The sequence below is a fragment of the Micromys minutus genome (assembly GCF_963924665.1).
Source record: "Micromys minutus genome assembly, chromosome: 1".
NCBI classification, from domain to species: domain Eukaryota; kingdom Metazoa; phylum Chordata; class Mammalia; order Rodentia; family Muridae; genus Micromys; species Micromys minutus.
Genome location: NC_137969.1, coordinates 80,077,752 through 80,104,736, shown reverse-complemented (window position 1 = coordinate 80,104,736; position 26,985 = coordinate 80,077,752). Strand labels below are relative to the sequence as shown.

General features: G+C 39.9%; 1 protein-coding gene across 2 annotated transcripts in view; it reads left to right on the top strand.

The window, feature by feature from the left end:
• The first annotated feature begins 13,926 nt into the window (after window positions 1-13,926).
• The window catches only part of RC3H1 (ring finger and CCCH-type domains 1), a 62,902-nt gene continuing 49,843 nt past the window's right edge, over window positions 13,927-26,985 (top strand). For both annotated transcript variants that reach the window (XM_080938470.1, XM_080938469.1), the window contains exon 1: window positions 13,927-14,134. The gene's annotated coding sequence lies outside the window, so the exon portion shown is untranslated. The remainder of the gene's footprint in view (window positions 14,135-26,985) is intronic.

Here is a 26,985-nt window from a genome sequence, read left to right as displayed (position 1 = left end):
ATTCTCCTTAAGAACCATGTTATGTCTCACCATATGGGCTGTTCCCTCCCATCTCTCTTGCTCTCTTTCTTTTTTCTCTCTCTCCCTTTCTCTGTGTACCACCCCAGCTCCAGCCCCCTCCGTGCTCTACTCTTGTTTCTCTTCTCTCCTGGCCATGTCCAGTCTACTATTTTCTCTCTCTGCTCTTTAATCTTCCCAAAACCTCTAGCTGTTCTCTTTCTATTCTCTCTGTCTCTCTGTCTGTCTCTGTGTCTCTCTCTGTACCCACCCCTTATATTCACAATTAGAAAGCTCTACCTTAATCATATCATGGTGGAGTCATGTTGTCAATTTACAGAGTCCTGGGGCTTGTTGACCAATCAGCAGAACCTACTTTGCTGAGTTCCAGGCTAAAAAGAGGTTATGCCTAAATAAATAGGTGAACAGGACCTAAGAAACAACACCCAAAGTTGGTTTCTGTTCTTTACTACAGATATGTGTACACACATATATGCCACTCTCAAGTACATCCAACCACAGACACACAATACATGATACACACAAACAGCAATGATAATGATAATTCTAGGCACTCACCAGCAAGGTAAGAAGAGCAATTCAAACTAACAATATCTTATTTGTGATGCTGGCCAATGTAATGTTTATACCAAGTAGAACTCTATTAGGTTTAGAAGAGTACCTAAGTATTTAAAACAAACAGGTTTTCAAGGGATATGAGTTAGAAAAGGCAACCTACAGGCTAACCACTAACAACATCAGTGTCTTAGTCAGGGTCTCCATTGCTATGAGAGGACACCATGACGAAGGCAACTCTTATGAAGGACAACATTTAATTGGGGATGGTGGGCTGGAGAGATGGCTCAGTGGTTAAGAGCACCGACTGCTTTTCTCAAGGTCCTGAGTTTAATTTCTAGCAACCACATGGTTGCTCACAACCATCTTAATGCCCTCTTCTGGTGTGTCTGAAGACAGTATGTCAGTGTACTAACATATAATAAATAAATAAATAAATAAATAAATAAATAAATAAATAAAATATTTTAAAAATGGGGATGGCTTACAGGTTTAGAGGTTCAGTCCATTATCATCAAGCCAGGAACATGGCAGCATCCAGGTAGGCATGATGCAGGAGAAGCTGAGAGTTCTAAAACTTCATCTGAAGGTTGCTAGCAGATACTGACTTTCAGGTATCTAGCACGAGGGTCTTAAAGCCCACACTCATAGTGACACACCTACTCCAACAGGGCCACACCTTCTAATAGTGCCACAAACCATAACAAAGTCAAAAATCAAAACAAAACAAAGCCTGGCCATAAGACTCTTTTTCAAAGTATTTCACCTCTCCAGTAATTCCTAAGAAAGCTAGTTGCCCCATATCTCTGAGGCTTCATGTGTAGCCATTCTTAGAATACCAACATTCAAATGTCTACCTGACATAGATCCTTTAAAGAAAAGGAATTGGCCAAGAGGTAGGAGAAAAACAAGGCTCAATTTCCTGGGTCAAAAGAAAAGAGGTTTCCAAGAAAAAGTGATAAAGATCTTCTCACACACTCATTTGCCTCCAGTACAGTTTCCACTCTTTAATTACAAAGTAACTTCCTCAGCAAGCAAATCTCATGTCCCTCCTCTACCTCTCAGACCTCACAAGGCTGTTTGGGGAGGATTAGGAGGTGTGGCCTTGTTGAAGGAGATGTGTCAGTAGAGGTTGGCTTTGGAGTTTCAAAAGCCTTTCCCTGTTAGTTTTCTTTACCCTGTGCTTGAGTATCAAGATCTCAGCTACTGCTTAATGCCATTCCTGCCTGCTTGCTGCCATGACGGTCATGACAGTCATGGACATTAACTAGAGATGTGATTCCCCAAATCAAATGCTTTCTTTACTAAGTGTCATTGGTCATGGACCTTTATCAGGGCAGTAGAAAACTAAGACATATGGTGACATAAGCCTGTAATTTCAGCACTTTGGAATTTGAGGTAGGAGTTTTGGAACAGAGTAGGTAACACAACAAGGCCATGTCTCAAAAATCAATTTTTTTGATTCTTTTTTTAAACGCACTCACAAGAGATCAACCATAGCTTTGATTAGATGCTACAGAAACAAGGTTAAAAATCTCTGCACAAAAGAGCCGTAGACAAACATTTCAATTTGGTAATTTAAATATTTTTGCAGAAACTTAAAAACGAATCTTTTTTCATGTAATTTTAATGAGGAACATTTGATTGCCTTAGATGAAGTGCTTGATTAAGAAATTTCTTGTTGGCAAAAGGAGTAAGAAGCACATTGTGCTTGTAATGATCTTCAGCAAGGAGAGGTTGAGATGGCACTTTCCCCTGTGAGAAAACTGCAATATTGGTTTTTCAATTAGAGACTAAATAGTCTTGACTGATGAATTAAAAATTCAAATTGTGAGAAAAGTCTTATTATATTTGGAGATAATCAATCAATCAGCTAAGTTTACAGGAGGAAACATATAATTTGGAATACCTTGGTTTCACTTATAGTGAAATGAATCCAGATGGAGCTTTAAGTTTTAAGGCTGATGTCTAAGATTGTAAAAATCAAAGCATAGATAGGAAAGTATAGGTAATTTAATTAAGTTGAGGAAAAGGTAACTATATAAGAAATGAAAAAAATACATTATTTCTGTAGTCCCTTGATTTTTTTCACTTTTCCTTGTATATTTTAAACCATCCCAGAGTCTAACTTAAGCACAAGGGGAATTTACTGGAAAAAGATTGAGCAACTAGTGGTTTTGAAAGTCAAGAAGTAAGGAAACCAAGGTTAGGCTTGAAACGGTCTGGTGTCATCAATGTGGGGCATGACCCCAGACATTGGAACCATTGGCCTATGATGTCTTTCTTGCTAGTCTCTGGGTAGTATCTGTCTGCTGTGGGACAAATTCTACTACTTTCCTGTAATTTACTGCAGATCCAAACAAAGCAAGGACATATAGATGACCAGTTTCAGATCATTCTCCCCTATGTCAGCTGAGAGCATATTGAGTGTTGAATAGGGAACTGGCGAAAGCCAGCATGCACTTTCTGACCCCTGTAGTGGAATAAGACATCTTATTACTTATGTTTCCCAAGTGAAGAGTTCTCAGTGGATGGAATAAAAGGGGTCAGAATCTAGGTAGTACCAAACTTACTAATGTTCACATTTCCCCATCTGTCAAGAATATGTGACACTCTTGCCCTCTTTGACAGAGATGTTGCCTCATTTCTACAATAGTAGGTCATAGGTCACTAAATTGCTAGTTTATAAAACTTGACAGAACCATTCATATGTATACATGCAGCTACACTAACAGACCACTGACTTTTCTTTTAATTCTCCTACTCCTGTTCTAAAAAGGAAGCACTTCTTTGTTCCAGACTAAAGAAGCCTATGTTACTGGCATCATTAAACTCAACCATAGCATAAACCCTAAACTCAAGAGGAAAAATCTAATACCAATGTGTATGGGCAGAAATTAAGGTCTAAAGAAGGTAAATTCAGCCCTACTTCTGAAAGTCAAAAAGTGAGGTAACTTTAAAATCTAGCTGTTGTGAGATGTTCCCTAAGGCCACTTAAAAAAAATTTTTTTTTAAGTTAAAGACTTATTCTGTTTTTCACATACAATTCTGGATGATCTCAAAGCCTCTTTGATTGATTGATCAATCTATCCATCTATTTATGTGTTTGTTTATTTACATCCCAAATGATGATCCCTTCCCCTCGTAGAGTTCCTCTCCATTCTCCCTCCCGTACGCCTCTGAGAGGGCAACCCTCTAACTCCCCACCCTGGGGCATCAAGTCTTTACAGGATTAGACACATCCTCTCCCACTGAGGCCAAATATGGCTGCCCTCTGCTACAAATGTGCCAGGAGACCAGGCCATGTATGTTCTTTGAAGGTGGCTCAGTCTCTGGAAGCTTCCATACTCTAAGTCAGTAGATGGGGTTGTTGTCTCCTTGGCAGCCTTCAATTATTCCTCTGACTCTAACCCAGTTTTTGTCTTTGGGTGTATGCATCTGTCTCAGTCAGCTGCTGGGTAGAGCCTCTCAGAGGGTTGCCATGCTAGGCTCCTGTTTCCAAACACAACATAAATCATTAATAATAGAGCAATTGGTGCCTTGCCCATGGGATGGGCCTCAAAATGGGCCAGTCACTGGTTGGCCTTTCCTTCAGTCTCTGCTCCATCTTTGTCCTTGCATTTCTTTTAGATGGGACCAATTTTGGGTCAAAAGTTCTGTAGTTAGGTTGATGCCCCCAACCCTCCACTGGAGGTCCTGTCTGACTACTGGAAGTGGTCTCTTCGGGTTCCATATCCCCACTGTTGGGCATTTCATAGCCTCTTTTTTTATATTACCTACTATTTGTAAACCAAGAGTATTAGAACAATCTGTCTACTTGAGAACACAATTTCACTTTAGTCTTACATAGCCATCTGTGATGTCTATTCCTGGTTGTCAACTTGACTACATCTGAAATGAACTACAACCCAGAAATAGAGGGCACGTCTATGATCCAAATCTTGAGGCATAGTGGCCATGAAAAGCTTAGGTGACAGGACAATATAGTACATGTCTTTAATCCCAGGATAGAGAAGCAAGCAGATCTCTCTGAATTCAAGGCCAGTCTGGGAAAGGGGAAGTTCCAAATCCAGGCATGGTGGTGTACATCTTTAATCTGGGCCATACCTTCAGCTGAAAGTCTACACAAGGACAATGGAAAAAGGAAATGTTCCTTTATTTTGCTTGCATTTGCCAGCACATCTGTGGGAACTTCAGGATTCCAGTTTATACAGAAGACAAGCTGAAATACCTCACCTCATGGGACTGAGCAACTACTAGATTCTTGGATTTCCCATTCTCAGCTGCCCATTGTTGGGTTATTTGGACTGTAGATTGTAAGTCATCCCAATTGGCTGGATTTAGCACCCCAATATTCATCAATATGTGTGAGACTTTTAATGTTATTGAACATAACAAAATATACTTCCCCCAACTATTGCAAATAAAATCTTTCTTCACATAAGATGAACAAACAGGTATTTGAAGTCCAAATACTGCCTACCACTATTTTTATCAATAAAGTGTTATTGGAAACAGTCACTCTCATTAGTACTGTGATGAGAACTAAACAGCTCTGATAAACACCACACGACCTGCAAAGCCTAAAATATTTACTTCTGGTCACTTAGCACAAAGGACTACTGACCATGTGTTGGTGCCTCTTACCTAAGTAAATCAGATGAAATCACCCATAAAAATCTAAAACCTGTAACGATAACTCTATTATTTTAATAACTCCCCATCAAATACCTAATAAATGTCAGGCAACAAACAGCATTTATTTTCTAACTTTAACATCCATAGAACGCATAGTATGCTACTTATTCTATTATAAAAGATTTCAACTTTTTAAAAGCTAACTTTTAGTTGCATTAATAATGAGATCACACAGCAGGGCGGGAGAGATGACTCAGCAGTAAAGATTATGTATGGCTATTGTAGAGGCCAAGGGTTTCATTTTCAGCACCTACATGAGTCAGCTTGCAGCCACCTGCAACAGATTCATGGGGATCTGATACTCTCTTCTGCCTTCTAAGGACATGAACACACGAGTACATATACTGCCCCTACATACACACATAAACATAAAAGAGACTTAAATTAAAAAGAAATCACATATCCACATAGCTAGTAGGTTGGAGAACAAGGTTTATTTAAAGGGCCTCTGAGTCTTCTGTGAGATCTGCACCTCCGAGGGTGCCAGAAATATTACCTGTAACCATTGCTACTCTGGCCTGTGTGAAAATCACTGGTCTAGAAGGTTGGCCGGAGTAAAAGCACAGATGAGAGGAGATGGAAACAATGCAAACTTGATTCAAACTCCAAGGAAAACAGAAAGGAGTAAATGTGAAGCTGAGTGTTCACTTCAACAAGGCTTCTACTGTGGCCATGTCTTCCCACCCAGCTAATGACCTGCCTTGAAGAAGTCCAGGGGATGGGGAGATGGCTCATCAGTAAAAAGATGTGGTACATTGTCAGGCAATGTATTGCATGTGTTTTCTAATTTTCAGATCCATAGACCACATACTTTAATACATATTTTATTATAAAATAATTCAACTTTTCTAAAGCTAACATTTAATTACATTAATAACTAAGGAGGTCATATAGCAGATCAAAAAAAAAAAAAAAATACTGCCCCTCAATACTGCTCTTACCTTTATTTTACTAATTAAAATGAGAAGGTTCAGATGAAGTCACCTTCTGGAATACTAGATGGCCCTTCTTGGGGAAGTGAAATTAACATCAAAATACAAGCTACTGGACAATCTACACACACATAAACAGACAATAAAAATAAAATCTTTTAGAAGGGGAAGGAGGAAGAGAAGGAGAAAAAGAGGAACTCAAAGCACCTCCCCTCCCCACACATACCCACACACTAAGTTCAGAAACTAAAAAGTAAGGCATTAAGCAAAGAAAAGTTTTCTCTCCAATTTGTGAGAACAAATTTTGGATTCATCTATTTTCCACTCCTCTATTACAAAACACCAGAAAAAAAAAAAAAAGTTTTGAGCAAGGAAGAAAACAAACAAACAAACAAACAAACAAAAGTATCTCACAGTTTGGGAGATATGAAAGTATAGTATCAATATCTATTCAGATTGGCTGAGAATCCCCTCAGTAGACACAGCATGACAGAAGGCATCTTGGTGAGGAAAACATCATGTGTGGGATGAGAAGCTAACGAGTCCAAGCCAGTCTTGCCTCTTAATGACAACTCAGTCCAGCCCTTTCAAAGTCAGTGCCCTAGTGACTGCACTGCTCTTCAGGCTGACTGCTTTCAGGGGTCCTTTACTCACACCGCTTCATGCTCAGAACCGAGCGTGCAGTGCAGTGTGTGCAGATGCACTTTAACTATTTTCAAGCCACAGGTCTCTCAAATTCTTGTTTCCCAAATGGCTTACGAATGTATGCTCATTTGTTTAAAAAAATGGCTATCTATAACAAATAAGCTGAATATTGGCCAAAGATATTGAAAATGTATTAGTGCTAGAGAATATCATTTGGGCCAGGTGGCGACAGTGCTGATGGCGGCAATGGCAGCAGCATACACTTTTGATCCCAGCACTCAGGAGGCAGAAGCAGGCAGATATCTGAGTTTGAGGCCAGCCTGGTCTACAGAGCAAGTTTCAGGACACCCAGGGCTGTACAGAGAAACCCTGTCTAGGCACAGAAACCCAGTTTTAGAACATCAAAGCAAACAAACAAACAAAGAATAGAAAAATACGTAATTAAGGTAAAATGAGGTTGTATGGGTGGGTCTTAATCCAAAAGAAAAGATTATGACAGACTTGTGAGTGGGAACATGAAATGTTGATCTGCAAGCCAAGGAGACTGTCCTCTGAAGGTAAACTGCTTACACTGTCTAAGCCATAGACTCTGTCCTGCCCTAGCAAACTAGTATAAGGAAAATGCCAGGACAATCCAGGCCTGAGGAAAAGTGGCAATGCTTTCTCTTTGACTCTGGGGAAATGTCTAGAACACTGACCTTGACTAATGCTCTTTATTAAGGCTGTCTGTTTGCTATCACCCTGGGACAACTCTCCTGGGGGGTCAGTTGAAGTTCAGACCACTTGGTGTGGGGATGGGGCGCTCAAGGAAGGCACAGCAGTGTAGAACTAGTTTTATGTATGGCTCAGAAACCTTTTTGTTAAAAAAAGAAAACAGCTCTTTTGAAATCATGTCTACAAGGATATGGCTCTAGAAATTCTACTTGGGCTGCACCTGTTGAAGATTGCCACTCTGAACCTAAGGCAACCCTTTAGGCTCCACTTACACATTTGATTTGTGCTTGGTTTTGCACTGGATTGAAGGGCATGACAGAAACTTGGTTTCATACACCTAGTATTAGGGTCTCTCCCTGGAACACTGTTTGAATGAATGCTAGTTTGTCTTCTTTGGTTCTTTTCAGCCCCCTGATACCTCAAACTGAGAACTTCAGGACAATATCCAAGTATTGTCACATTTCAGAAAACTCTAAAACATCATTTTTAACTCCTGCAAAATTTTATGATTTTTTTACACTTTATAAAGGAGAGTTAGAGAGACACAGATAAAATCAAAGTAGAGCCTCTGAGACGACAGCCTCTTGTTCTCAGAAGACATTTTGATGAGAAAGGGTGAGAAGGCACAGGGCCAGTATTTAAACTAGACCAATAGGGGAAATGGGAGGACCTGGGGGAGGGATATAAAATATCAGTTTGAGTCCCAGCCTTAGGGACTCAAAATATCTATCTAAAGAGGTTTTTTTTTTTTTTTTTTTTTTTTTTTTTTTTTTTTTTTTTGGTAAGTCAGTTATTTTCCCATTTTCAAATCTTACCCAGACATTCAATTCTTGTTTCGGGGCATGAGTTTGGTACCTTTTGTAGATGGCCATCCACATCTCTGTTACAGCTAATGCTTTTTAAATGTGTATCTTCTGTTTCTCTAACTAGGCTATTAAAGCTGGATCAAACAAATAGTTCTACTTTGTTTGTTTTGGAACTTTATACAAGCTTTACTTTCTGTTGCTGTGTTGTGCTGTTGCTCAGGGTTTCAGAAGAGTAAGTTTGTCATGGTGGGAATCAGATATGGCAGAAAGGAGGGACAGGGTACAGGTGGAGAGAAAGAGCAGCAACAGGCCTGAAGTTTCTTGTTTTCAAAGTTGTGCTTCTGAGATTTACCCTTCCCAAAGAGCACCTGAGGCTGAAGTGTTCAAATACCACCCTATTGGGAATAGTTCCATTACAACTCCATACTTCCTCTTGCATTTCCCACTAGAAGCCTAAAGTTAATTTTACTTTTCTAGTCTTTTTTTTTTCCTTTCCTTTTGTTTTTGAGTTTTCCTTTTGAAAACTGAGTTTTTCCATGTAATAGCCCTCAGCTGTCCTGGAACTCACTCTGAAGACCAGGCTGGCCTTGAACCCACGCAGATTCCCCCTGCCTCTGCCTCCAAGTGCTGGGATTAACAGCACACATCACCACTGTCTGCTTCTTTTTTAGTCTTAAAACCAGAGAAGGAACACAGTATAGCACAGGTATACTGAAAATTTCACAAGGCATTAACAGATTTGCATACATCAAAAAATAGCATTGATTTCTTTTTTAGAGTTCATGGTGAGAATGAAACTGTCATTAGGGTGGTGCTGACACTTGCAGGGACTCAGGAGTGAAAGGTCACCTCAGCTACATGGTAAGCTTTAGGCCAGCCTTGGTTATACAAGCCATAGTCAAGAACAATAAGAACTAACTGTGGCTGATACCTTGTCATATTTCATTGACAAGCCTGGGCCTGTCTTTAACTAGAGATTCTCCAGCCTCTGCCTTCTGAGTCCTTGGATTATAGGATGTGCCACCACTCAGCTTATCAGAATTACTCGAGTTTTTTTGGGTTTTTTTTTTTTTTTTTGAGACAGTATCTTAATCTACAGCTCAGGCTGGCCTCAAACTTGGGCTAATTTTCTTGCATCGATCTTTGAAGTACCGGAATCAAAGGTGTTATTCATCCTGCCTGGCAAGTCCTTTTGTTGCCATTTCAATCAATAAAATAATGATTTTTGATGACACACACAAAATGAGTTTTTAAAATTGTTTATTGTACTGCACATGGTGGAACACTCCTACAATTTTAAATTTGAAAGATATGGACAGTAAGATTGTTGCAAATTAGTGGTTAGCTGGGTCTACAAAGTGAGTTCCAGGCCAGCCAGGGATGCATAGTGAGATCTAAACTCAAAGCAAAAATTATAGAGGAAAATAGAGACAGGTGGATTTCCTGAGGATGTTCTGAACCAAGGGCTTTGCACAAAGTGATTTATTTATTAGTAGTGTATATTGGTGGTAGAACAGAAGGTAGAATCCAAACTTCTGGGCATTCCACATTAAAGTTACATAAAATCGTGAATGAAACTAAATGGCTTAGATTTCTAAGCACAACATGACTATAAAACATTGAAATTGTCTTAAGTTTTGACACAGTTTGGTTATGTAGCCTAGAGCTTGTTACATGACCAGGCTAGCCTCCAACTCCCAGTTCTGCCTGCCTCTGCCTCCTTCGTGCTACGATTAAAAGCCTGTGCCACCACACCCAGCTAGGAATATGTTTATTTATTTATTTATTTAGAGACAGGGTTTCTCTGTGTATCCCTGCCTGTCCCAGAACTTGCTTTATGGACCAGGCTGACCTTTCATACTCAGAGAGATCCACCTGCCTCTGGCTCCTGAGTGCTGAGATTAAAGGGTGTAACAGTACAGCCCAGCAGTAACAGATTTTTTTTTTTAAAAAAGATTAATTAACTTTTGATACAATCTCACTCTACAACCCAGGCGGTAAGTGTTACATTTCTGAGGGGAAAGGCTTCCCCAGTGGCAGTGTTACAGTTCCAAAGGAAAAGTTTTCCCTAATGTTGCAGTTCTGAGAGGGAAGGTTTCCCCAATGGAAGTGTTAGTTCTGCTCTGAGGGGAAAGCAATACAAATGTTGCAATCTGAAGGCACGGTATCCTGGGGACCAAAGAATACCACCAAGTCACACCATACAACAAATCTCATACAAAAGATTTCTTGGGAAAGACTGCCTCTGCTCTGGCAAGAGGCAGCTGGTAACTGAGCAGGAGGCAGGCTTTCTATAGGGATTGGTGTATTTTGATAGGCTTTAAAAAGTGGGCTAGGACGTTTCACCCTACATAAGTAGAATTTAAATTTCAGTTGTCTTGCCTCAGCTTTCAAAGTACTGGGACCAAAGACCTATGCCACCATGCCTAGCTGTCTTCATCAACACATTTCTTATTTATATTTTTTAAAGTTTTGATTGATTGCATTGCATTGATTAATTATTCATTTATGAGTCAGGGTTTCACTAGGTAGCCTTGGCTGGCCTGGAGCTCTCTATATAGACCAAGATGGCCTCTAACTCACAGTGGTACCCTTGCTTCTGCCTCTTGAGTGCTAGACTGAAGGTGTGTACCACCATGTGGTGCTTTAATTTCTAAAGTTCTGAAATTGAAATTGTATATGCATATAAACTTCAACATACTATCTAGTTTAATCTTTTAATTAATTCCTAATTTCAAGACCCTAGTAATGTTAAAACTTAGAAAAATTAGGGGAAGAGAGATTGATTTACGAACTAAAATTTACAAATAGTTATTGATTTTGGAATAAAATTCACACTATCTCCTCTTTCCCTTGGTGGATTACCACATCTCTTTTAAATAGACTTGGTCTCAAGGGACACATTGTCTTCTGTATCTCATGTCTAGTCTAATTGTGGAATTCAAAACCTAAATGACTCCTTGCAGGTTAGTTTTATTATAAACACTTGTTTCTACAGTTGCTCTTCCTTTCCCACTAACTATTGCTCAATTCTATAGTTCAAATGAACTTGGAGGAACCTCTGTGTTTAACTTATTTTTAGTTGAAATAGCCAGCTGAGGTATCGCCATTCCTATTTTAAGGAACTTTCATTAGGTTGTTTGTAATGGAAGCTGCGCTACTTGCCTTCACCTAAACAGAGAGGTTGGCATGTGTGCCTAGCAACAGCAGCTAAAATCTTCTGTTGTGGAAGGTTCCCTAGGAGTGAGCCAGGAGGAATAGTAGGAGGAACAGATTATCTGTTTTTCCTGGTAGGAGACTAAGCCCTGGTTGTTTGAGGAGGGAAAAGCTTTCCAGGAGATAACATTTAGATTATACAAGCCGGCCTAAACTTTATGGCTGCTGGAAATTAGGTCGTGGCTTAGTGCAAGAGCCAGGCTCTTATCTGACTAGGGTATGTTCCCAGATGTCCAGCAGATGACTGAACTGAAGGAGAAGAGTACAGAGCCTTTTACGTGTTTACTTATACACAAGAATAAGTAGGTTTAATTCATAAGTTAGGCAAGTTAACAACTAAACAGAAATGATCAACAGAACAATTATAACAACGCATGATAGAAATTCATTGAAAACTCATGAATTGTTTTTGGAAATTTTCAGTTAATATTTTTGGCTTACAATTGCCCAGAGGTATCTGAAATCATAAAATTCAGATAAGCGGGAATAGCTGTGTTTAGTAGTTTAAGAGATTACAGATTTAGCTTACTTCAAAGCAGCAAAAAATCAAGGAAGTCTAAAAATAAGCTGAAATCTCACCACCACGAAATTATAATCACTACAAAAAACTCTTACAAGTTTAGGAAAAATGTGTAATATTTCAGCAATAATATAAATAGTATCTGATTTGGATGTGCTGGTTTACACCTATAATCCTTAAATTAATAGGTTGAAGGGTTTGCTGGGCAGGCATTAGTGACATAGGCTTTTAATCCCAGCACTTGGAAAGCAGAGGCAGGCAGACATCTGAGTTCTAGGCCAGCCTGGTCTACAGGGAGAGTTCCAGGACAGCTACACAGAGAAACTGTCTCAAAAAAACCAAAAGAAAGAAAGAAAGGAAGGAAGGAAGGAAGGAAGGAGGTAGGAGACTAGCTAGCCCCAATGAGTGTGCTCCGGGCTAGCCTCAGCTACAGGGCAAGAGCCTGTCTCAAGAACCAAAACCTAGCCAGGTATGGCTAGGTGGCATATACCTATAATCTCAGCTCTCTGGAGAAAAAGGATCAGAACTTCTAGGTCAATCTAGGCTCCAGGGTGCTTTGTTCCAAGAATAAAACAAACCCAGCCAAACCAAAACAACAAACACTCACAGAAAAACACCAAACCAAAACAAAGCCCAAACAACAACAAAGCCCAACAGCCACCCAGTTAATTGTTTATTGTGAGAGGTATTAGTAGTTCTATTTTTTAAAATCAATGTTGGTGAGTTTATAGTGAAGGTCAGATTGGGAATTAGGCACATGCACTTGGGAGACAAATGGAACTCTGAGTTCAAAGCCAGCCTGGTTTACAGAGGAAGTTCCAGGATAGCCAAAGCTACATAATAGAGACCCTATCTCAAAAACAAACAAACAAACAAAACCACTAAAGCAAAACAAAACAAAAAAACCAAAAAGAAAGGACAGAGCAACAATTTTCTGCTTTCACAGCCAAAGCAGGAAACAGGAGAGTGGGGAGGGAGCATTAGATGGTGTTGATTTGAGCAGTTTTAATGTAAAGATTAGTATATAAATGTGATACTACATAATATTAGAATTCCATTTCTTTTGGTTCTCCAGGGTTTGGCTAAACCGAATTCTGTCGAAGATGTACACACACACACACACACACACACACACACACACACACACACACACCCACACACACCACAACGCAGGGTCCTGGGGAGGGGTTGGATGCAATACAGGTAAAGAGTAGAGGAAGGGTCCAGAGCTTAAGAGAATCCCCTAACTCACTCTCTGTCTCAACAGGAGAGAGGTAGTAGTATGTAAGTTAAAAAGATGCAGAGATAGAGACAGAAACAGAGAGGCGCGCGGCTGAGGAGAGGTAATACATAAGTAAAAGAGATGCTAGTAGAGCAGAAGAGTCCAGACCTGAGAAACTGACAAGCTCAGAGGCAGCACGAGACTCCATAGGAGCGAGCTTACGGGCACACGCCTGGCCTCATGCATGCCGGGACCAAAGCACGGTGGCGACAGGTCCGGCGGGTAGCCAGGGAGGAGGTGGGACAAGTTTCTCCACTCCCCGCACGATAGTTCTCGGGACACGGGCGGGGCGCGTCACCCGCTCTGGGTAGGGCGTTGGGGCAGGTGACTCAGAGCTTTCCTCCTGGCCCCGCCCACAGCCGACCACGCCCCACCTCGTTAACCACGCCCCCACTTCGTTGGGTCCACCCTATGAGGAGGAGCCTCGCCCTGGTCTCCGCCCCAGTCTCGGGGCGGGCCGGAGTCTGAGGAAGAGGAAGGGGACGAGGACAACGAGCGACGGGCGGCGGAGGACGCGGAGGAGGAAGGGGAGGCCGACCAACAAGATGGCCCCTGCTGCAGGAGCAGCCTCAGCAGCAGCAGGTGGGGGGCTGGAGGCGGCGCTGGCGGTGGCGGCTACGGCCGTGGTCCGGCGGCCTGGGACAGAGTCAGAGTCGATGGTGGCAGCGGCGGCGGCGGCGGCTGCCGCGACGGTGGCGACGGCCGCAGGGACTCGGAGCTGAGAGGAGCTGCTGCTCGGACCAGCGCGGTGAGCAAGTGGCGGACGGCAGTGTGGGGAGTGGGGCGGCCGCGGCCGAGAACAATAGGCAGCGGCTGCGGGGATGGGGCTGTCCTCACCCGCCCTGAGCTCGGGACCGGCCCCAGGGCTTGTCAGTGGCCGGCGTCCTTTAGGCCTCAGGCCTCCGCGTGCCTCCCGGAGGGCCTGCCGGGGTAGGTAGGCCGAGGGGCGGTGCGGACGCCGCCCTGGACGCGGGGAAGGCTGGGGAGGCTGGGGCGGGAGGGGGGGTGTCCGAGGCTGGCTGGTTCCTTGGTCCCTCGGAGGACAGCGGGCGAGCGGAGAGTTCGCTCGCAGGAAATGTTGTTTAGACCCCTGTCTGTACGGTGGGGGAGGGAGTAGGCGCCTGTAAACAGCCGCCGTTGCTGCCTAGCTGCCAGGCGTGGCTGCTCTCTCCCCCAGCCCCCTTCTTCCCTTGGCCAAGTGGGCTTTAGGGTGTCGGTTTCCCTGGAGTTCCTGACGGCAAACTCTATTGGCCAAGACGAAACTATGTGCAGGTGCCTTTTTCAAAAAGACTTAAGTGTTTAACAACAAAAACACACCAAATGTGGTTGGTAAAGGATGGAGTAGTAAGGGGTGGACCTTTCCTAACATCATTCTAAGCGTCAGGTCTCTGTAAACACCTCTGTACTCAACATCCCTTGTCAGAGGGAGCGAGCTGAAACAAGGGCTCTTTTGAAGCAGCAATAATGTAACTCTTGACATCCCAGAATAGTCTGTAAAACTGGAAACAAAGCCACTTACTGGCAACCGGGAGACTGATTGTTAAGGTTTGAGCAGAACTTTTCCAACTAGCCATTTTGAATTGTGTACAACAGAGGAAATATCATTAACCTCTTTGGTAAAGTGTTTATCTTCTGGAAGCACTTACTCAAGAGAGAAGTGGTTCATCTGTCCCCTTAGGATTTCCTGTTGTCTGTCTCATGTTCTATTATTATTATTATTATTATTATTATTGCCAATTTGCCATAAAATTGGAGAAGATCCTTTTTCTCTGTTTAGAATTTTATTTTTAAAGCCTACTTTCTAGCCTGGCGTTATAGTGCTTGCTTGTGAATCCTAGCACTCGGGAGGCTGAGGCAGAGGATCCTCATTTCAAGACTGATAAGACTAGTATCAACAAATGAAATCAACCACATAATAGAAACTTTTACTGGTAGTTTAAAAAAAAAAAGTAGTGGATCTGTTTTAAGTGCTAGGTTTAGGGTGAAGCACCTCCTTTTTATAATAGTATGTTATACTGCAATAATATCTTTAAACTTAAAAGCTAACTTTCTCCTAAATGTAATTTTTCACGGTGTTTGCCACATACATTTTCAAATGGAGGGTGGGAGGTAAATTTTATTTCAGCTTCTACCTGTGTATGCAGAAAATTGTATTAAAAAGCTTAAAAGCATTCGAAAAGACTGCTTAATATTCACTTGCAGGATCTACCTAGGGGCTTTGTGTTTCTTCCTTTCCTTTTATTGTTTTGGAGACATGGTCTTGGTGTAGCCCAGGTTGGGCAGGAATTAACAGTCTTCCTGTCTTAGCATCCTGGATGTTGGGCTGAATTAATAATCTTAAAAGGAAGATTGACTTGTACAAAGAAGATATTGGTTGACAGCTTTTGCCAATTTCTAGAGTAATTTCATAATTAAAGTTTATCTCTGTTAAAAAAGTATTGTTCAGTAATGTGAAATTTAATTAGCAGTACTGGTTTCTAGTTCTATGAGGAGTTGATAGTGAATAATTGTATAAAATGTAAACTGAGCGATCTTGTTTAGCATTTGGAGTACAGTAATATAATAGATTAATATCCGTAAACTTAATTTATGCCTAGCATAATATTGTCATGGATGATTTGGTCATTTGAATCATGGAGAGACAATTTTTATACTATATGGCTCCTGCTAATGTGATTTGGGGGGTGGGGGTTGGCCAAGAATTTCAGAACACTCTGTTTTTGCAGAACTCAGATTGGTAGGTTTTTTTTTCATAGTGAATTTTATTAGACAGAAAGTATCATGTGTATTATAATGATACTTAAATTCATATGGCCCTAAAATATTAGAAAAATTACATAATACTAATTTATGAGTTTGTAAATTTGAAGTTATGAAAAAAAACTCTCATTGTTTCATCAATGACTTGTTAATCTCATTTGATACAATTTTTTCTGAAAATAAAGGCCTTCAACTAAGAAACCAGAGAGAAGTAGCAGTCAGTAGGGTAAAAATGTTTGCTAAGTAGATGGAAAGACTTAAGTTTAAATTCCCAGCACTCATATGTAAAAAACAAGGGGTGTGGCTGTGCATGCCTATGATCTCAGGATTGTGGTGGGGAAGAGACAGGAGTTTGCCTGGCTTCAGGTTCCAGTAAGAGACACTGTCTCAAGTGAAGAAGGCAGAGAGTGCTATAGCAAGGGGGCTTCATTTTGGGGCAGGGGGTCATCCAAGATAGGAATTCTTTGTGTAGCCTTAGTTGTTCTGGATCTTACTTTGTAGACCAGATGGCTTCCGACTCTTAGAAAGCCATCTTGCCTCTGAAGGCTGGGCTGGGTGGCACAAGCCTGATTGCTGGAATTAAAGGCTTGTGCCACCCAGCCCAGCCTCAGATTGCATTTTCTTAGTAACATTAAGAGTTAAAATATGGGTTGGAGAGATAGCTTAGTGGTTAAGAATGCTGTCTGCTCTTCCAGAGGTTCTAAGTTCAGTTCCCAGCAACCACATGGTGGCTCACAACCATCTACAGTGGGATTTGATGCCCTTTTTTGGCACACAGGTGTATGTACAGATGGATCATATATACATAAAAACGAATTTTAAAATGCTTTTAGTAAGTGAAATTACTAAAAAAAAAAAGTTAAAGTGTTTGATTCCTATGAAGAGGTTAAAAAGGGGACTATTGTATATCATTAAAAAAATTTACAGAATTAGGGCTTATATATGACTCTGGTAAAGTGCTTACCTAGCATTCATGAAGGCCTGGGTTCTATCCCTAGCACATAAACCATTATCATCAACAACAACAACAACAAAAAAAAAAAACCCAAAGCTGTGGGTAGTGGCTCTTAGCACTGTAGAGGATCACTCCAAGTTTGATGTTATTTGGGATACAGAGTAAGTTCCAGATGAGTCTGGACTAGAATGAGGCCCTGCCTCAAAAAAAAAAAAAAAAAAAAAAAAAAAAGTATGTATGTATAATATTTGAGAGCATATTCATTAAAACCATCTATTTACTTAGGTCGCATTAGTGGTTGCATTGTTATCCTTACTTCGCATATGCAGAACCAGGGGTTAGAAGCAGGTAAGTAAATAGCAAAAGGTCACATACTTAATAGATAAGAGTGTACTCAAACCTAAGTTTTCTGACACAGCGTAGCTGCTTTACAGCCACTATGTGTGTCATTATTAAACCTAGAAGCATCTTATGTATTGATAGATGTCTTGTCCCACTGTGGATATTTATAATATTGTACTTGACCCCTAACTTTCTGTTGTACACTGCCAAATACTTATATAATCAGGAAGATATAAATTTGAATCCTTAAAGAAATGCTTATTTTTTAGCAGGTCCAAGTGCTATAAAATATGAGCATTCATGTTTTTATCTTTAGTTTTTTGTTTTATGTATATGAATGTATGTATGTATGTACACTATTCTGGTTCCTGCAGAAGTCAGAAAAAGGTATCAGATCCTCCAGATGGTTATGAGCCACCATAAAGGTACAGGGAACCAGGTTCTCTGCAAGAGCAACAGGTACTCTTAACCTGAGCCATCTCTTCAACCCCTAGAAATTTATATTTTTAGCAAGGTAGATTTTTGGCATTGCTACAGTTTGCTATATAATTACTGAATTGTACCTCTGAATTTAATTACTTCATGAAAAATTAAGGATAACTTTAATAATATTTAGTATTGTTAAAGCTAGGTCATCTGATACTTGAGTGTCTTCATTGGTAAGTCTCCCCACCTCCTTTATGCCACAGATAAGTTAGAACTCTGCAGTATCTTTAAGAACTTATTAGCTTAATATGGAATTTGATGGGATCTAATTAGTCTATTTTTCATATATCTATAAAGTGGTCAGTCTCTCACAAAGTGAAGAATAAACTGTTAAGTGATCTCTGTTTGGTGACTGTCTCAGGTCAGGATGTTCCTTGGCAGGGTTTTCTGACCTAGTTTAGCTTTGACTCTGACTATATTTATGCTCAGGGGTTAGGTATTCTTCAGGATTGAGTTCTATACCAGAAGATTCAGATTTTAAAATCAGTATGCTTCCTAGGATGTGGTTTAATAACTCCTGGTCAAGACTGGAATCTCTAAGTTCTCTTTGGAGGTTAGAGTATAAGAATAGTTCTTCCTGTCTTATGCCACCAGCACATGTATGTGCCACATGCCACTGTGTCCTCAGGTTCTAGGGATCTGAACTCAGGTTCTTATGCTTGCATGACATTGAGTCATTTCCTCTAGTCCCTAGTCTGTCTGTCTGCCTGCCTACCTACCTTTTTTACAGATAAAATATTTCTCTCTCTCTCTCTCTCTCTCTCTCTCTCTCTCTCTCTCTCTCTCTCTCTCTGTGTGTGTGTGTGTGTGTGTGTGTGTGTGTGTGTGTGTGTGTGCAAAAATGCAGTTGCCACAGAGTCCAGAAGAGGGTGTCAGATCCTCTGGAGTTGGACTTGTCCAGTATGGACGGGTATTGGGGAATGAACTCAGATCATCTGGAAGAACTGAGCCATCTTGGCAGCCCCTTCCATTGTTTCTTAATGCATACAGGAATCTTGAGATGTGAACAGAGGAGCCAGACCTGGATATGGTCATAATCCTAGCACTGGAGAGCATGAGTCAAAAGGATGACAAGTTTGAGGTCGGTCCAGGGTATATAGAGAGTGCTAGGCCAGTGCAGACCAAAGAACTTACTGAGCTTCTTAGAAAATGTCTTATTCTTAATTATGTGAAATTTGACTACTTTTTTGTGTAATTCTAAAGTAGGAAAAAGTTATAAATGTGAGAGTAGAAGAACTATAAGTAAGATACTTAATAAGGAGAATAGTAAAATAAACTACCCATAACAACCACAGTGCTATCCTGGAGCAGCAGCTGACTGCCTAGTACCTACAGATTCTTAAAGAGTATTATTAAATATTATAGTATGCCATATATCAGTCCTGGTGATAAATACATGGGAAATCTAAAAATATTTTTATAATTTTGAAAAATCATTAAAAATATAGAAATGTATAGTAGAGCAGAGAATATTAGTTGGTTTTGTTTTGTTTTGTTTGAGATAGTCTCTGTAGTCAAGGCTGGCTTCAAAATCTGCTTTGTAACCAACTTCCTATCCTCCTACCTTCATCTGATCTTTTTGCCTCCACCTCCCACGTCCTGGGATTGCAGGTGTGCTTTACCACACCTAGTTTTATGCTAGTTCTGCAGTCCTAGGCTTTATGCACGGCAGGCAAGCAAGCTACTGTCTTAGCCACGTTAGGATATGAACTTTAAGGTAAAAACTATCCAAGTGTTCTTTTTCCCTCATTTTAGTGTGTGTGTGTGTGTGTGTGTGTGTGTGTGTGTGTGTGTGTGTGTGTGTGTGTCTGTCTGTCTGTCTGTCTGTCTGTCTGTCTGTCTGCCTGTCTGTCTGTCTGTCTGAGTGTGTGGATGGAAACTTCGTGGGTACAAGTGCCTGTGGAGTCCACAGGAAGCCATTGGATCCTCTGAAGCTGAACTTAATGAAAACTGAGTTTGGTTTCTGGGAACTGAACCTGGGTCAGTAAATACTCTTAACCCCTGAATCATCTCTCTAGCTCCAGTGCTCACCCTTTAACTTACACGTTATCTTCCCTCATCCTTAAGCAGAAATAGTAATACAATTTTTAAGATTATTTAGAAGTTTAGTTGATTTAAGTATATCTTTAGAACATACCTGATACCAAATTCCACTCCATAAATGTCATATTCCCCTCTTAACTCTGACAACAGAATAATTCTAGATTTACTCATCTATTTGAGAAAGTTCTTTAAACATTTGTGTTCAAACTGCATTTTAAAAATTATTGTATTTTTACAGGCTGGAGAGATGGCTCAGTGAGTGGTTAATACTGGGAGGCAAAGACAGGTAGATATGGGTGAGGCCAGCCTGGTGAAATAACATCAGGCACTACTTAGGCCCTGTCTCAAAAATCAAACAAATAAAATGCATACTACCCTTGCAAAGGACATGAGTTCTCCAGCACCCACATTGAGTGGTGACTTACCACTACCTGTAATGTAAACTCCGGGGGATCTGACACCCTACCCTCTTTTGATCTCCGCAGGCCCTTGCACTCATGTGTGTATACTCACAAAGAGAAACATATATACACATAGTCTTTAAAACTGAAAATTAAAAAAAAATTTGTTTAGGATTAACTGGGTGAGTGATGGTCAGAAATTGGTCAGAAATGAAGTGATTTTTAATATTGCCATTGTCTTTTTTCCCCCATTTTCAGTTTTTGTTGTTGTTTGGTTGGTTAGTTGGTTTCTTTGTTTCTGTTTTGAGACAGGGTTTCTTCTCTGTATAGCCTTGGCAGTCTAGGCATCCACACTATAGACTGGGCTGCCCTTGAACCTACAGAGATCCACCTGCCTCTGCCTCCAGAGTGCTGAGATTAAAGGCATCAGCCACTACTGCTGGCTTTTCTCCTTTTGTTTTTAATGTGTAAGAACTACTTGCTTGGTGCCCTTAGAGGCTATTAAGAGGATGTCACATCCTTTGAAACTAGAGTTATAGAAGTTGTGACATCTTTCCAGATTCCAGTCTTTGAGTTTTAGTTTGGAATTTGTTGTTTGATATCAGCTGTTAGCTATATGAAATGTAGGGGTGCTGGTGCAAGGTATGTGATGTCTGTGGTGCATGTATCTCACAGAATGTGCAGCCAGAAGAGGATGTTGGGTGTTTTATGATGTTCTTGAGAAAGTCTCTCTGTGAACCCAACTGGCTGCTTTGTGCTGGTTAGCTGGCCAACAAGCAGGCTCTTAAGAGCCTCCGGTTTGTACCTGGGAATGGTGGGCTTAGAGACAGCTGCAGGCAATGCTCAGTTTTTGGTTTTTTGTTTTTTTTTTTAATGTTGGAACTGGGGATTTAAACTCAAGTCCTCAGTGTCACAGCAAAATATTCATTCATACCCACTGAAACATCTCTCCAGCACTTTGAATTTACGCTTCTTAAGTAGATTTTAATTAATTTTTTTGAGACAGGATCTCGCTGCGTAGCCTGGCTGTCCTAGAACTCACTATGTAGACCGGGATGGTCTCGAACTCAGAAAGATTCACCTGTTTCTGCCTGTCTACTCTTGGATTAAAGGTGTGTGCCAACACACCTGGCAATATATTTTATTTAAAAAATATTTTATGTGTTTATTTAATTATGTTATGGATAAATAAAAATGTAAGATTTAGTTCCCTAATTGCACCAGCATATTTCTAGTAGCTATAGAAAGCTAGCACATGTCTTTAGTCTCAGCACTTCAGAGCATGTCACAGCAGACATGTGAGTTCAAGACCAGTCTAGTCTACATGGAAAGTTCAGGCCAACTAGGATCACACAGTGAGACTGTCTCCAAAACTAAAAGGTTAGGGGTTCTTAGAGTATTTTAGGAAATGCATTTTATTTTGTAGGTCTCCTGTTGTTAAAGTCTGCTCATGGGGGCTAGAGAGATGGCTCAGTGATTAAAAATGAGTACTGCTTTTTCAGAGGACTCCAGTTTGGATCCCAGGACCCAGGTTAGTACTCATACTGCCTGTAACTACAATTCTAGAGAATCTGATATACCCTCTAGCCTCCTTGAGCATCTAAACATATATGATACACATAGACAATTTTTTAAAAAACAATCAACTTTTTGATAACAGAACCAAAAAACTTTCCAAATCACTTTCTACCAGTAGAAATAAAATTGATAAGTTTTGGTGTATAAAAGTCAATAATGCAGTGTTTAAATCTTCTTAAATACATATAAGAACAACTTTCAATGTATATATACATGCAAACACATGCATATACATTTATTTTAAGCTTTATTATAGTAGCAAATAAAAAAACCACACACACCCTAAGATTAACAAGACCCAAAGACTATAAAACTCTTAATTTCTACACAGTGGCAATTTAGAAAGGAAACGAACTTCACACTGGGTTTTACTTTTTAACTAGTGAATATATTTTATGTGCTTATCCACCAGCAAAACAAACAAAATCCGTGACCAAGAACTAGAAAAACAATTAGCTTTGTATCTTCTTTCATAATTCATGCTCATATACCTACATTAATCCTTCCTCATTACTTAATACGTAGCCTTTTATGTTCTTTTCTATATGTTGTACTATACCCACATGTATATTTACATATATAATTTAATAGTATTATGTTAATATCATAACATAACATACATATTATTTTCCTGAAAATTTTGTGATTACATTTTTCTTTAGAGCTGGGTGGTATTCTATTGCATAATTATACCAAATTTTTATTGTCCGTTTATGTGTTGGTAGACAACTAGGTTCATTCCAATTCTTTACTTTAGTAAAAAAGGAATACACATGGGGGGATGCAGATATTTTTTATGGTAGAATATAGAGTTTTCTAAGTATGTGCCCAAGAGTGAAATAGCAGGTCATATGGTAGTTCTATTTTTAATTATTTGAGAAAATTCCAAGCTAATTTCCACAATGGCTGTACTAATATGTACTTCCACCAACAGTGAATAATCAATCAACCCTTCCTCACCACATCCTCTCCAACATATGCCATATGTATTGGTGATAGCCAGTCTGATTGAGGTGAAGTCATAGCTCAAAGTAGTTTTAATTTCCTTTTCCCTGATGGCTAGGGAGTTGGAACATTTTTAAAAATAGTTATTGACTATTTGTTTGCTTTTTTTTTTTTTTTTTTTTTTTTTTTTTTTTTTTTTGTCTATCAAGTTTATTTGCCCCTTTGTTGGTTGGCAATTTTGTTTCTTTGGTATTTTAATTTCTTCAGTTCTTTGTAAATGCTGAATGTTTAGTCCCTTGTTTAAAGTGTAACTGGTAAAGATTTTCTCTGTGGGTTGATTTGCTCTGACATTTATTTCCTTTTCTGAATAGAAACGTTGCTGTTGAGAAGGCTTCTCAACAGAGCCCTGCTGTCTGGAGCTGTCTCGTAGACCAAGGCTCAGTGATCCTCCTGCCTCTGCCTCTTGAGTGCTGGCAAATTTTGAGCTGATTTTTTTTTTTTGGTACAAGGTAAAAGACACTCTTCTGAAGGCAGAAAATCCAGTTTTACTAGCACCATTTGTTGAGCAGGCTATCTTTTCCAGTGTATGTTTCTCCTTTGTCAAAAATTAAGTGGGCATAGCTTTTGGCTTTATTTCAGGGTAGTCTATTGTATTCCATTAATCTTCCTCTTTTTACACCCTCACTAAGTTGTCTTTACGACTGACTGGCTATACAACCCTGTAGCATAATTTGAGGTTAAGTGTTGTAATGCCTCTATCATTCTTGTTTCTTCTTTGGTTATTCATGGTTTTATGGTTCTATAAGTATTCTTGAATTGTTTTTTGCTAAACTTGTAAAATATATCAGAATTTTGATAGGTGTTATATTAACTTTAAATTAATTTTGGTATTGTAGCCTTTTCACAATATTAATTCTGTCAAACCAGGAGCATGTAATCTCTTTCTGTTGTCTGGTATCTTTTGTAGTTTTCTCTCTCAAGTGTCTTGAATTTTGTTTTGAGGATATTTCACTTCCTTGGTTAGATATATTCCCAGATACCTAAATATGGCATGAGTGTTTGCATGCATATTGTGGAGCATTCATGAAGTTTATAGGACAACTTGGAGAGTTAGTTGGTTCTGACCTTCCTGTGGGCTCCAGGTTGAACTCGGGTTGTCAAACTTGAAGACAAGTACTTTTTTTTTTTTTTTTTTAATTTGATGAGCCATTGTGCTGGCTTTGGGACTCATTTTTGAGCTCAGGTTGGGCAGAGGTTTGAGGCCAGCACAGTCTACAAAGCAAGTACCAGGCTACCTTGGACTGCAGAGTGAGACCCTGTCTCAGAAAACAAGGTTGCAGCTAGAGCATTATTGGCAGTTAAGAGAACTTGTTTTTCTAGAATACCTGGGTATTCTAGAAATACCCAGCATCCAAATTCCAATTCCCAGCATCCAAACCATCTGTAACTCTAGTTTTGGATCTTACTTTTTTTTTGGCCTCTTTGGTTCTAGGCACACACATGGTACACATAGGTATATGCAGACAAAGCCTTCTTACATATAACTAAATCCAGTCTTAATGAGTGGCCACCCTGTCCACCATCTTCCTTCTACAGCCATATGGGAGACCACAGCTGGGCTGCATTTGTGAGTTACACAGTGTTTGAAGGGGACAGGGTTGGAGATTCTGTCCATGGGAAGCCCTCAGTTGCGGACCGGCTTTTCACGTGACTTGAACAGATTTATCTACCCCTTACACAGTTGACTGGTATGTTGTGACACTGAGCCTGAGTTTTGTCTTCGAGAAGTTTACCTGTTACAGGATTGGTTCTTTATGATCTATGCCTTGGGAACTTACCACTTAAACCCTTTCATAATGTTCTTTTCTTGAAAAATGTATCCTTCCTTGATGGAAGACTCAGATAACAGTCTTTCATTACCAATCATCCAATGAGCAGTTTAGTCCCTTCATTTGAAAGCTTCCAGAATTAAAATTTTGACATACAGCTACAAAAGGCAGTCTTGCGGCTATGGCCTGTACCTTCTTTTAATGTCCTAGTGTTCATTATGCTTTTCTGTATCACAGTGAAGAGGCAAATAAAGCACATGATTATCACAGAGAGGAGTTACAAAGGGAAAGATGGCCTCCGCTACTTAGAAGCTGGACTGAATTGGTCACCCATATTCAAAAATTATAACAATTCTTCTTTCACATAAAGTAGTTGATTGAGGAGAAGCTGAATTTCATTTTAAGAGAAGCCTCAATGATTTCTATCTGAAATACCAGATTCTTGAAGAAACTGGTATTTAAACCAAGTTGCATTGATTTCTTTTTAGTGATCTACAGATGTTTGAAACAGACTAAATTATACTGACCATACACTTGGGAAGCCAAGCAGGTGGCAGCCCGAGAGAACAGGAGGGAAGATGAATGCAGCCCTGGGGAGCTAGCTGCCTTCCTGACCACAATGAGGTTATTCTCTGCTAGAGGGACGTGCCAGCCTGCTTCTTGGGTTTGAAAAATAATGTAATGCTTTGAGGGTGATTTTCACATAGCTCAGTGGGGTTCTTATGCCAGTATCTGATTTTCATCTCACTAAAGATGTTCTTCAAGTTGGCATCTATCATGACTTCAAAGTTTTGTTTTTAACTATGATTGCTTTTGAAGACCTGGAATTATAAATATATATTATATAACTATATACATATAACAATTATATATAATTTAAATAACAGTAATTGTTTGAAAAAAATTTTTTTCTTCCTTTAAGCTAAAGATGGGTCAATAGGTTGCTAAATTCAGGGCAGTACTGTATCATCAGTTTCTGGGACATGTCTGGGCATAGTAAATATTTAAGTTTGGGGGTTTTTTTATGGCTAAGAGTATGGAGCAAAAAACAGTATGAACCTGGACATCTGGGAACTTCCAGAAACTGAACCAAGAACCAAAGAACACACAGGGACTGGAATGAGGCCCCAGCACATATGCAGTAGATGTACAGTTCAATCTCCACGTGGGTCTCCCAACAACTGGAGCAGAGCCTCTCTCTAAAGCCATAGCCTGACTGTAGTATCCTGTCCCCAACAGGGCTGCATTGTCTGGCCTCAATGGGAGAGGATGTATCTAATCTGGCAGAGACTTGATTGCCGGAGTTGGGGGTTATGGGGAGCACCCTCTCAGAGGAGAAGGGGAAGAGGGATGAGAAGAGGGTCTTAATGAAGGGGGGCACCAGAAGGGGGAGCTCTTGGATTTAATTAATTAATTAAAAGAAGTAGTTATGGGAAAGGATGTTGATATAAAAGATAAAGCTTATCTCCTCCTCTCTAACAAAGAGAAGGGCTTTAAGTGATAGAAGGAGAGGAATGATTGCCAGATTGTGTACATTAATATAGCCTGACTAGTGTTATCAACAAAGAAAGAATTTCTTGTTCAAAAAAAGGAAAATACATGGCCTGTTATTCCAGCACTTGAGAGGTGAAGGAAGAAGGATCAGGAATTCAGGGTCAGCCAGGGCTACAAGAGACCCTGTCTCAAAAAGCCAAATAAATAAAAGTATATATGTTTAATTGCCATGGAGCTTTTAAATGTTAAAATGTCATAGCATATTACCTTTGCTCCAGTTTCCTTATTTGCAAAAATAATATAATGCTTTTAGCATCATTTTGAGGATTAAGTTAGATAGTACATGTAATACATTTGTTCTCTTTCCTTTTCTTTTTGTTGTTGTTGGTGGTGGTGGGTTTTGGGGTTTTTTTTTTTTTTGTTTGTTTGTTTTGTTTTTGTTTTCAAGATAGGATTTCTCTGTATAGCCCAGGCTGTCCTGAAACCACAATCTGTAGACCAGGCTGGTCTCAAATTTAGCAATTTGCCTACTTCTGCCTCTTGAGTGTTGAGATTAAAGATCTGCAGCATCACACTGTCTTAGAATTATTCTATACAAAGAAAATGTATTCATCAATCTTTTGTTACTGTTTTGAAACAGTCTCTTATAGCTCAGGCTGGCCTTGAATTATAAGTGCTTGAATTATAGGCAAGTGTTACCATTCCTGTTGAAGAGCCTCTATATTTTCAAATTTAAGTTTTAGTAGTGGTGATAAGTAAAAAGGGG